General features: G+C 49.1%; 1 pseudogene; it reads right to left on the reverse strand.

The window, feature by feature from the left end:
• Positions 1 to 1,341: 1,341 nt before the first annotated feature.
• On the reverse strand, positions 1,342 to 1,945 carry LOC121343855 (annotated as a pseudogene).
• Positions 1,946 to 11,681: the final 9,736 nt, after the last annotated feature.

Below are 11,681 nucleotides of genomic sequence, written 5' to 3' on the forward strand. Positions count from 1 at the left end.
GATGGGAACAAACTTTCTGGCTGAGTGCAGAGGTCAGGACAAAGCTGAGTGGTTTCCCTGGTGTCCCCCAGCCCTTGCTGGCCCCAGGGGCTGATGGCATTTGTGCTCCCTCAGGTTCATGTCCCCACAGCAGCAGCATGGGGGTGCTCCCGCCTGCTGTGTGCAATGCAAACAGGGGCTCCTGAGCCAGGGCTGCCGTGTCTGTGCCTGCAAGGATGCGGCACCTCTGTGAGCTGGGGGAGAGGCCAGGGCTGCAGAGGGGGGATGTTGTTGGCAGCTCCATGAGGACGCTCTGGGACGCTGCCCTGGGCTGTGCAGCGCCCTGGGGATGGATCAGCCCCTGCTCTGCTGCTCCTTCCCGTGTGCCCCAGGGCCCTTGCAGAGCCCCAGCCATGCTGTTTGCCCCCAGCCTGCCCACGGCCAGCCTGGGGCTGCTCACCCTGGGGGTTTTCTGTGCTGAGCATTGGCCTGGCCGTGTTCTTGAGAGAGCCTGGGCAAGGAGCCTGAAGCCCCCAGGGCCTGGCCTGAGGCGTCAGCGCTGCCCCAGCAGTGCCCATGGCCTGTCCCTGCTGCAGCCCCGGCACTGCCACCCCCAGGACTGTGCCCGGCCCCGAGAGCACTCAGGCCCTGCAGCAACACCAGGGCCACCAGGGCAGCGGGGCAGGGCCACGGCAGCAGCACTGGCAACACCAAGTGCTGCTGCTGCTGCTGCTGGGCACAGCTGCTGGGCCAGCACTGATCTGCCCCAGCTCTGCACACAGACATTGCTGCTGCAGCTCCAGAGAAGGCAACAAAAGGGCATCTCTGGAGGAAACTTTGCTGGGAGAGCCTTTAGTTTGTTTCAAGCCACTGAGAACTCATTGACACAGTCTGTGGCCACAGGGAAGGTGGAGAGAAACAAAATGAGAAATGGCACAAAAAAATTGCTGCTGCTGCTGCTGGGCACAGCTGCTGGGCCAGCACTGATCTGCCCCAGCTCTGCACACAGACATTGCTGCTGCAGCTCCAGAGAAGGCAACAAAAGGGTATCTCTGCAGAAAACTCTGCTGGGAGATCCTTTAGTTCCTTTAAAAGCACTGAGAGTGCAACCCCTCATTGACACAGTCTGTGGCCACAGGGAAGGTGGAGAGAAACAAAATGAGATATGGCACAAACAATGACATCGTTTTGTGGACAATATTAAAAATGGAAATCACAGGAAATTATACAAGAACCAAACCCAAAAAGAACCAGCAAAAATTACTTTTATTACAAATGATTTTCAGAAATTGGCCAGCAGTTTAATGTTCTTGAAACCTTCCAATCATCAGTCTCCACACTGCAGCCTTGAGATAAACAGACACTAAAAGCAATGAGCCCAAATTCTCTGAAATAGGATTTGGAGCAGGAGAGCTTGAGGATCTGGGGGATATCACAGAAGAACTGGCCCAGGGCATTGCCATGGCACAGGGGCAGGGAAAATGTATTGGCTGTGAGCAGCAGAACAGTTAGAAAGGCACTGGCCCAGGCAGCTGCTGCCATGTGGGCACAAGCTCTGCTGCCCAGGAGGGTCCCGTAGTGCAGGGGTTTGCAGATGGACACGTAGCGGTCATAGCACATGATGGTCAGGAGAAAAAAACTCTCTTGCTGCACAGAAAACAAAAAAAAATACTTGGGAAGCACATCCATTGTAGGAGATGTTGCTGGTGTCCCAGAGGGAATTGTGCATGGCTTTGGGGACAGTGGTGCAGATGGAGCCCAGGTCGCTGAGGGCCAGGTTGAGCAGGAAGAAGAACATGGGCGTGTGCAGGTGCTGGCCGCAGGCTACGGCGCTGATGATGAGGCCGTTGCCCAGGAGGGCAGCCAGGGAGATGCCCAGCAAGAGGCAGAAGTGCAGGAGCTGCAGCTGCCGCGTGTCTGCCAGTGCCAGCAGGAGGAAGTGGCTGATGGAGCTGCTGTTGGACATTTGCTGGGGCTGGCCATGGGGACCTGTTGATGGAGAAAGGACAGTGAAGAGTTAGAGGAGATACCTGGAACAAAAATCAAAGCCATTTCCAGTACACCCGCCTCGGCAACACACAGAGCCACCATTTTGTGTTCAAGAATTCTGATGGTTTTTTCGTAAGCTCCCCTATATCTTTGCTGCTCTTCTTGGATATCCGAAACCGTCAGCATTTCTGCTGCCCTCAGAGAGAACAGAGCAAGTTCTGTGAGGCAAGTTGATGAGTGAAGTGTAAGGGAAGATGGTCTAGCATTCTGACCTGCTGAGATTTTTTCTCAGGGCTTTAACCATTCTCATATGGAGGGTGATCACCTTCCCATGCTTTCCCTAAAATGTCACCAGGTGCTACTGAGAGCAGATGGATCCACCCCAGCCCAGCTCCACATTTCTAGCCAAGGACTCACTTTGCTCATTTCACCAACCCAACAGCATTTTCACTGTCAGAGCACCTCTGCCTTTCCCCATCAATCTTAGAACTCAGAGATGCTCTAGAACACGTTTGCATCCTACATTGCAGCTCCCAGCTTGGACTGAAATCTCAGGGAGATTTCCAAGTGTCCTTATGCTGGCATTGGATGAAGGGAGATGCAGCTCCTTGCCTGGCTGCACTGACAGCATTGCCCGGAGCCAGCTGTGCCCCCTGCCAGAGCCCCCAGGGCCGGGCAGCTGCTGCCAGCCCTGTGCTCTGCAGAGGGAACTGGGCCTGGGGCTGCAGAGCTGCCCCACGGCTCTGCTGCAGCTCTGCCTGCACAGGAGGGGCTGCACGCCTTGGAGCCCCGGCCCTGAGGGCAGAGGCTTGGCTGGGGGACAGGAGGGAGGGGGCTTGTTCAGAGGGAGGGGCTGCACTGGAGGGGATCCTGTGCACATCTCTAAACTCTCCCTGCCACAGCATTGCTGGGTTTTGTTTCCTCTCATTCCCTGATCAACTCTTTGCATCCTGAAGATTTTCCTCCTGCAGGTGTTTCCCTGCGCCTGATCTCTCTGTGCCAGCACTCACAGACCCCAAATCTCTGTGCACTCTCCTTGGCCTGACAGAACCCTGCCTGTATGCAGGGCACTGGCTGGGGGCAGGTTCTGTTTGCAGCTTGGAGAAAGGACAGCTCAGACTGAGCCTGATGGGTCCAGCAAAGGTGATGCTGGTGCTGTCCAGGGGCAGAGTGGCTGAAAGCACATTAGGGATCTCCTGTGAACCTACTGATCACTAGAAGTAACAGTTCAAATGTCTCAGGCACTTGTCAAAATTCATAACTAATAATTTAAAATAATCAGTAATCCAATAATTCATAACTCATAATAATATAATTCATAATCAACCTTTAATATTTATGTCCCCTCCCTGCCATTCTTCAATTGTATGAAATTGAATATAAAGTCTTAGAAAATTTCCTCATATTTATCAAAATCCTTGCTCAGGAAAATTTTCTATGACTGGTCAGAACACCTCAGTATTTGGCAGCTTCATGAACATTTCACCTCCCCTGCACCAGAAATACCTACTGTCACGGAGTGTGGCTCATTAATACTTTGAGATACTCAGGGTTTTTGAAATACTTTGGATTTTCTGTTCCTCAGACTGAGTCTCTGAGAGGTTTTTTGTGCCATCCTGGCCTCCAATTCTCTCCTCCAAGGAGTCCATGAGGAGCCTGTGTTGGGGATGGACCTCAGTGGGACCCATTCATGCTTTGAGACAATTTGAGTGTTTCCTCTGATTTTGACTTCTGGAAAGGTTTATGCAATCTCCTTTCTATTCCTGAGGTTCAAGGGCTCAGCTCTAAATGCACCATGGGGCTCATTAGGATCAAGGAAATCCTGACAAACCATGGCTCTGCCTTGATTTCGCTGTGCTCTCTTGCAGTTCATCAGGAGGTTTTCTGTAGTGGTTTTGGTTCACCAATTTAACATTTCTCAGCCAATGCATCAATTACTGTAGGGGGTTCAGTGTTGGCTAATTACCAATGCACTCACTAGAATATTCTTACTCATTTCCTGCTGTGAGACAGGTTTAGGAGAAAGGCAAAGTAGGCTCAAAACTTTAAAAGTGTATAAAGAGAAGATTATTAATAGTAACTAAAAGAAAGTGTAATAAGAATCAGAACAAAACTTTCAGAATACTTTTCCTCTCACTATAACCTTTTCTTTCTTACAGACAATGTAAAGAGTCAAAACCGAAAATGTTCAGTCAGTTTATCACCTGTAGAATAGCCTTTCTTCAGTTCTATCAGGGAAAGGAGTCTACCTTTCATGCTATGGAGACTTCTCCAAAACAAATTTTCTCATGGCTCTCAATTTCTCAATGAATAGCAGCTGCCCAGAAAATTCACAATTGTGAAGTCCCTCCCATTTTTTTCACAGCCTTTCCCACAGCTCTGTTTATGGGCCATGTCAACTTACGGGGCATTAGTTTAAAGATGAGTTGTTTCAGAGCAAATGTTCTCATCATCAATGCATTATAGGGAAAGAGTCTGATGTATCAATTACATCCCTCTTTATAGCTTCAGCAATGGATTTCAGCTCGAAGATCAACGCATCTCCTCATCCATCCCATCTGGGACTCAACTTCCCCTTCACTTGTTAATTCTCAGTGCTAATAATGACTGGGGTTTTGTCAGACAGAGAGAAAACTGTTAGCAGCTTCTCTTTGGACATCACATCCATGATACAAAACCTCCACAACAGCACAGAGCTCCTTTGTCCATATGTAGTGCTCATGAGTCCAAGGCCTCTAAACCCCTCCTTGAGAGATCTCTGGGCCCTCTCCAGGGTATTTTCAAATGAGAACATTCAGTTCAGAGTCTAAGAAAATCACCAGAGGACAGGGCCCGCCTGACCTGTCTGTCCTGGCTATTTTTGTCTGGGAGAAATCCCAGGATATATGGAATTTGAGAGGGTAAATTCTAATTTTGGCCAGGCCCCTGGGCCTGAAAGCTGGTTCTTTTCCATAGGAAAGAAGGAACAGATCCACAATATTTCAGGGGCAGATGAGAGGTGGCCACCAGAGGCCAAGGCCAGCCAGAGCTGGCAGGATTTTTTCTGAGAGATACCCTTGCACAGAGGAAATTTTTTAGGGAGAGTACCAAGTTTGGCAATGGGCACACCTGATGTAACCACAGAAGACATGGACTCACCTCTGACAACTCAGCAGGTTAAAATCAGAGAGCTTCCAGTGGAACTCTCTCTTTTGTTCTGGTCAGTGAAGGGTTCAGACCTCCCCTGCCCAGCCACAGGCCGGGTGGGGCAGGGGAAGCCATGCGGCCCAGGCTGAGGTAGGCCGGAACCCCGGACAGAGAAGGGGGTGAAGGGAGTGGAACCGGGCACGGCCCCTGCAGGAACAGAGGGGTGGAGTTGCACGGAGATGTCCTGGACAGCCCCTCCAGAGAGAGAGAGCCTGTGCCACCTTGGAATTTGATATCATGAGCTGGCAGCAGGGCCAGCAGAGGAGAAAGAGAAGGGAGGCGGAAGATGCCCAGCTGTGGGAGTCCTGGGCAGGCTGCTGGGAGATTTCAGCTGTCCTGAGGGCAGCAGAGCCCAAGACTTTAACCCTTCCTTAGACAAAGAAAACTTTGTGAAACACTAATGCTTCATCTGAACAGCCTGGGACTTGAGATGTCAGGAAAGGATGGGAAAGAATCCTAGGTGGGAAGACATGATGGAGTGGCCTTTGGCTGGACTTTTCCTTGTATTGCCGTAGACTGAACCAATTGTCCTGCAACACAGAGACTGCATTTAAGGGGATGCAATGCTTTGAGTCAAGAGAGTGACCTATTGCAGTGATTGTCAGTGCACAAGTGAGAGTGACCTGCTGCAGTGACACCATGTGAGGAGTGATAGTGACCTGCTGCAGTGACGCCATGTGCAGGAGTGAACAGAGAAAGATGAGGAGGGTGTGGTGGTGCCCTCTGGCTTCAGAGAAGAAGAAGATTTCTGTTCTCAAGACCCTCGGTCCCAGGGGAGGTGAAAATGGGGAGGACTCTTGTCCCAAAATGTGAAAAACTGTCATTCTTTGTTACTTGGCAAAGCATCCTTAAAAGGAACCCTAGAAGCAGTTTTGGTCTATGGACAGTGGTGAGAGCCTGGAAGGAGGAGGTCACAATGGCAGATTTTCTCTGGGCAGTGCCATGTGTGACATGGAAACATAAGGGGTTTCAACTGTGTTTCCTGTGGAAGACTATGGTACAAGAGAGACTTCTCTCTCCCTTGGTGAACTGAGAATTGATTATCTGAGAGGTGGTAACTTGACTGAGAATCCAAGGTTTTGTCTCACTGTGCTTTGGTGGAAATTGAGTGGGGGAGGAGGAATGTTTTGGAAGGTTTTAGTTTTGAATTTTGTGTGTTTCTTTTATTATAGTTGTAGGTTAATAACAATTTTTCCTTTATTTCTAAGCTTGAGCCTGCTCTGCTCTGTTTCTGCTCACATCTCACAGCAGCCATTTGAGAAAAATATATTGTCATGGGTGCACTGTCATTGTTCCAGCACCAACCCATGACACAGAGAAAGGCCAGAAGGGCAGGGAAGACACCAGGAATTGGTCACATTTTCTCCTGTCACAGCCGTAACTCAGGGGATAGGATTAAGCCTGGAAAGGCTCAGGCACGTTACTGACCTCCTGCTGCCTAAGGAAAGAAAGAGAAATTAAGACAATTTGTCCTTTTTTTGGTTGTCCAGTTCAAAAACGACACTGAGTCAACCAAGAAGGCTGGGAAAGCTGGATATACAAGGATTTACTATGGAAAGCTGGGAATAGAAGATGTGCCCGTACTCATGGTGAAGGAAAATCCTGTTCTTGGATGAAACTCCCTAAGGGAAGGATTCCTTAAGAGAAGGTGGATCCCAACTCTTGGAGATACAAAATTTTGACTGGAAAGTGGGTGACCTGAACTGCTCAGCCCTATTTGGAACAGGTTTTTGGACTGGTTACTTCAAAAGAGGATATCCAATCTAAATTATTCTGAAGTTTTATGTACAGTGTTCCATCTGAACTGGGTCACCAAAATCTTCCTCCAGAGCCAGTGAATGTGGAATTTTGGGTATAAAATCCAGTGGCTTCAATGAATATTTCTCAGTTTCTTAGAACTTTAAATATTTACTTCAAACAGAAGAAGAAAGGCACTAAAGTAGATACCAAATTGTTAAAAAATTGATAATTCTCTTTTTTCTCTTTCTCCAGTCTCCATACTTTCTCTCTACTATCCTTCATTTTCCTAGGCATTTCTCAGCACCCACTGTCTCCTTTTTCTATCCAACACACTTGTAAACTTTAAAGACTTTGAACAGCAGCATTTAAAGTCTCCCTGTCCTGCTGTTAACATGTATTTTGGGTTTGGGTGTCCCAGGACATGCACTCCTGAAGATTACAAATTACTGTGTACAGCTGTTCGTGCTGTCTCCTGGAATGATTTCACACCAGCCATAGATGGAACAGTTCATGTAAAAACATTTATTATCCATTTACCACTGTCACTCTGCTCTTGACTCTTTCTTTATCCTTATGGATGGAGAAAATGTGCTCTCTCCAGGGGAAAAAAAAGGAATAAAAACTCTACTCTGGAACTCCATCCAGAATGTGCGTATGAGGAAGAAAAAATGCTTTAAATATGTTTTTTATCTGTCCAATCTTAGCCGGACCTGGTGTCTTCTCCCAACCAGTCATTTCAATCCATGAAGACATAACAGAAGAATACTGACCTCATTTTCTCTACTGTTGAATATGTTGATATTTTTATTTAGCCTTACCAGATAAAGAAGAGTCATTAATTAAATTCTTCCTGTGGAGAAACTGAGGTACAGGAGAAGACTGGGATTCATCTGCATTATTTGGGGTGTCTGCAATTTATTCATCTTAATTTAATTTTTGTCAATCAAAGGCAATCCAATCAGGAAACTGAACAGAGTTTAGAGTGTGAATCACCCGACAAAGTGCACATCTGGTTTAGGGTGAAATAAATCACAGAATGGGTTGGGTTGGAATAAACCTTCAAGATCATCCAGTTCTCTGCAGCCTGAGTGTGATTCAGCTGCCCTGGCACTCAGTTTATTGAAACTTTAGTCAACCAATCCACGCATTTGTTTAGAGTGTGAATCACCTGACAAAGTGCACATCTGGTTTAGGGTGAAATAAATCACAGAATGGGTTGGGTTGGAATAAACCTTCAAGATCATCCAGTTCTCTGCAGCCTGAGTGTGATTCAGCTGCCCTGGCACTCAGTTTATTGAAACTTTAGTCAACCAATCCACGCATTTACATATTGCTGGTCAACAGGACAGGGAGCCAAGAGGAGCCCCATTCCCTCCTACAGCCCATTAGACACTTTGAGACACCTAAAACAGGTCCAGGAACCAAAGGCCAGGCCAACGTGATGACTCCACACATCACTTCTGCAGCCATGGGGGAGAGACCTGGGAGATCACCCAAATAATGGAATTACAGAATTGCAAAGGTTGGAAAAGTGCTCTAAGTTCATCCAGTCCAACTGTCAAGGCCATTAAACCCTGTCCTCATCCACACCCCCTCTGAACGCTTCCAGGGATGGTGACTCCACCACTTCTCTGGGAAGCCTGTTCCAATGCTTGACAATGTCAATTAAAATTCCCAGATTTTAGTGCCCAGAATAATTCTCCCAAGGTTAACTCTGGTGCCTAAAGATACTGAAATCACATCATCCAGCACGGGGGGTCATGTGCTGTTCACTGTCCCCTGGGATACTTGATGGGGCTCTGGAAAGTGAGGAAAACAGCTGGAAAAGGAATTGTCCAGCCCTTGGTCACTCATTACTGAAATGGCTTGAGGAAGAACTTAAAAAGGAGAAAATGAGGCTCAGGGGAGACCTTATTGCTCTCTACAACCACTGAAAGGAGGCTGAGTGAGGTGAGGGTTGGTTTCTTCTCCCAGGAAAGAATAGCACAAGTGGAAAGGGCCCCAAGCTGTGACAGAGCAGGTCCAGGTTGGATAATATGAAAAATTTCTTCACTGAAAGGATGGTTAAGCATTGGAATGGACTGCCCAGGGAAATGGTGGAGATATCATCCCTCTAGTGCTCAAAAATGAGTAGGCATTGCACTTGATTTGGTGGATGTGGTGATATTCAGTAAAAAATTGGACCAAATGATCTTGAAGGTCTTTTCCAACCTGAAGGATTCCATGAAAGCAGAACTGCTGCAAAGCCTCCAGCTCCCTGGCAGGCTGTGGCTCTGTGTGTGGCTGTCTGGGCTGTGAGCACAAGGCACTGGATGTCTGTTTATTTGTACTATTTATTTTTAAAATTATTTCTGTGTCCAGCATCTGGAAACACGCCATAAACAAAACACAGCAGAGTCTTAAATTTTGCTGCTATTCACAGGCAAATGTCCCTCGGCCCTCCCTCCACTGTCACAACAAAGCTCTGTAAATAACATCCCCAGCCTGCTGTCAGTGCCAAAAGATATTGCAGAGCAAATGCAGCCTCCTGCCATCTTCTGGAGGAGAATTGGCAGGAGTCACTGACACCAAAAATGCAGCTCTGCACCTCCAGGAGAAACTGCCTAATGAGGAGAGTGGAGCACAGGAAGAGCAGCCATCCATCCATCGGTGTGTTCCCAGGGTTTGTCACCCATTGCTGCTGTTGCCTCCGGGAGCTGCCGCTGCCCCTGGGAGCTGGGCGTCCTCAGGGTGAGCCAGCGTCTTTGGGCATCGTCCTGCTGCTGGCCCCGGGCTCACTCCTCTGGCTGCCCCTGAGGCAGCTGAAGGAGAAAAGGCGGCGCAGAGCCCGCCGGGCTGTCTTGGCCATGGAGCGCCGTGGCCGTGGGGCCGGGGGCTGCGGGACGGCTGCGCTGCCAGCGGGGCCAGCAGGAACGCTGCCTGCCAGGGGCTGGGCAGGCACCAGGCAAGCTCCTGCCGGTGGCTCATGGCCACAGGGCTTTTCCTGGGGAGGGGCGGCCTGGGCACGGCCAGCCTCCATGCCTGCTGCGTCCGCCTCGTCCGTGGCATGGGCAGGTGAGGCGCAAACCACAAACCCCTCTGCCTCTTTGAGCAGTGTCGAGGGGAGAGGCTCGCTGTGCCCCTGGTCGCTGAGGTCACTGTCTGGAGGAGTAGGCACTGTCTCTAACTCTTCATCTCGCTACGGGAGTGACAACAGGCTTTCTATCTCTCTGTCCCTCTCTCCTGCTGCTTCTTCTTGCTCCCACTTCTCCAGCAGCTCATTCAACAGAGTTTCCAGGGGTGGCGAGTCTTCAGAGTCAGAAGCCAAGTCTGCCAACAGCTCAGGAGACAACAGCTCTGAGCAGTTTTGTGCCTCTCGTGTGGTGTCTTCGGTCAAACTGCAAGTGCTGTGTGGCACTGAGGGGTCTGCAGCTGGTTCCAGGGTGGCACTTGATGGATCCCTGAGGTCACAGCTGGATGTCATGGGGCTTTCTTCACTGCTCATGGGGGAGAAGATGTCTCCAAAGAGCTCTGCATACATTTTCTCTTCCTCCCGCTTCTCCAGCTCCTCTCTCTTTTTGTGCATAATCTGCAGCAAATCATCAGGCCCCATGCACGGCTGCTTGTGAATTGCAGCATTCTTGGCTGGCCCACGAGTTGCCCCTTCCTCCCAGGGGCCTCCAGACAAAGGAGAAGCTGAGAAGCCTGAGCTCTCCTCAGGCTCTGATGTGAGGAAGAGCTTGCTGTGGCCCTCATCCCAGGGATCTCCAGCCAGGGCAGAAGCTTCTGCCTCTCCCTCTTTCAACAGGGCAAGCCACAGACTCTGCAGGTCTCGGTCCCACTCTCCTGCAGCCTGTGCTTCTGGGAGCTGGACACAAAGGCCTTTTTAATGCCTTTGCCCCTCACCTTTGCCTACTCTTGTTCCTCTCCCAGTGACCTGCAGCTCTCTCTTGTCCCACCTTGTGTGCCTCCCATAAACATCCCCAAGGAAGCCCTGTGCCAAAGTGCCAAAGGGTTTTTCCCACCCAGCCCTCCATGGGTCCCAGCCCTGAGCCCCGACCTCCTGTAGAAAAATCATCAGGAAGGTAAAATCTCCATTTGAACTTAATCTGGCAGCCACTGTGTAAGACTATAGAAAGTGTGTTTCTAAAAAAAGATCAATAACAAAGGAGGGTCATGGAAAATGTCCATTCTTTATTTCATTGGGAGGGCTGGGGAGAGTGGAATTGTGCTCAGGAATATGCCAGGGGAATCCTGGAATTCTGTGTCAGCCATAGTGGGGCCAGCAGGACCAAGGCTCTGATTGTCCCTGTGTGCTGAGCACTGGTGAAGTCACACCTCATATCCTGTGCCCAGCTTTGAGTCCCTTCACCCTGTGCATACATTTAATAAATATTACCATGTCCTTGGGTGATAATACAGTTATCTCTTGTGTCTTTGTCATAAATATGTGGCATATTGCAGAGTAGAGGTAAGGGGACAATTAATTGATAGGTTTTCTCATTTATGGGTCAGAAATACTGTAATTATTGGAATTGTGCTCAGGAATATGCCAGGGGAATCCTGGAATTCTGTGTCAGCCATAGTGGGGCCAGCAGGTCCAAGGCTCTGATTGTCCCTGTGTGCTGGGCACTGGTGAAGTCACACCTCATATCCTGTGCCCAGCTTTGAGTCCCTTCACCCTGTGCATACATTTAATAAATATTACCATGTCCTTGGGTGATAATACAGTTATCTCTTGTGTCTTTGTCATAAATATGTGGCATATTGCAGAGTAGAGGTAAGGGGACAATTAATTGATAGGTTTT

The sequence above is a fragment of the Onychostruthus taczanowskii genome, unplaced genomic scaffold (genome assembly GCF_017590055.1).
Source record: "Onychostruthus taczanowskii isolate IOZ18803 unplaced genomic scaffold, ASM1759005v1 scaffold601, whole genome shotgun sequence".
NCBI lineage: Eukaryota > Metazoa > Chordata > Aves > Passeriformes > Passeridae > Onychostruthus > Onychostruthus taczanowskii.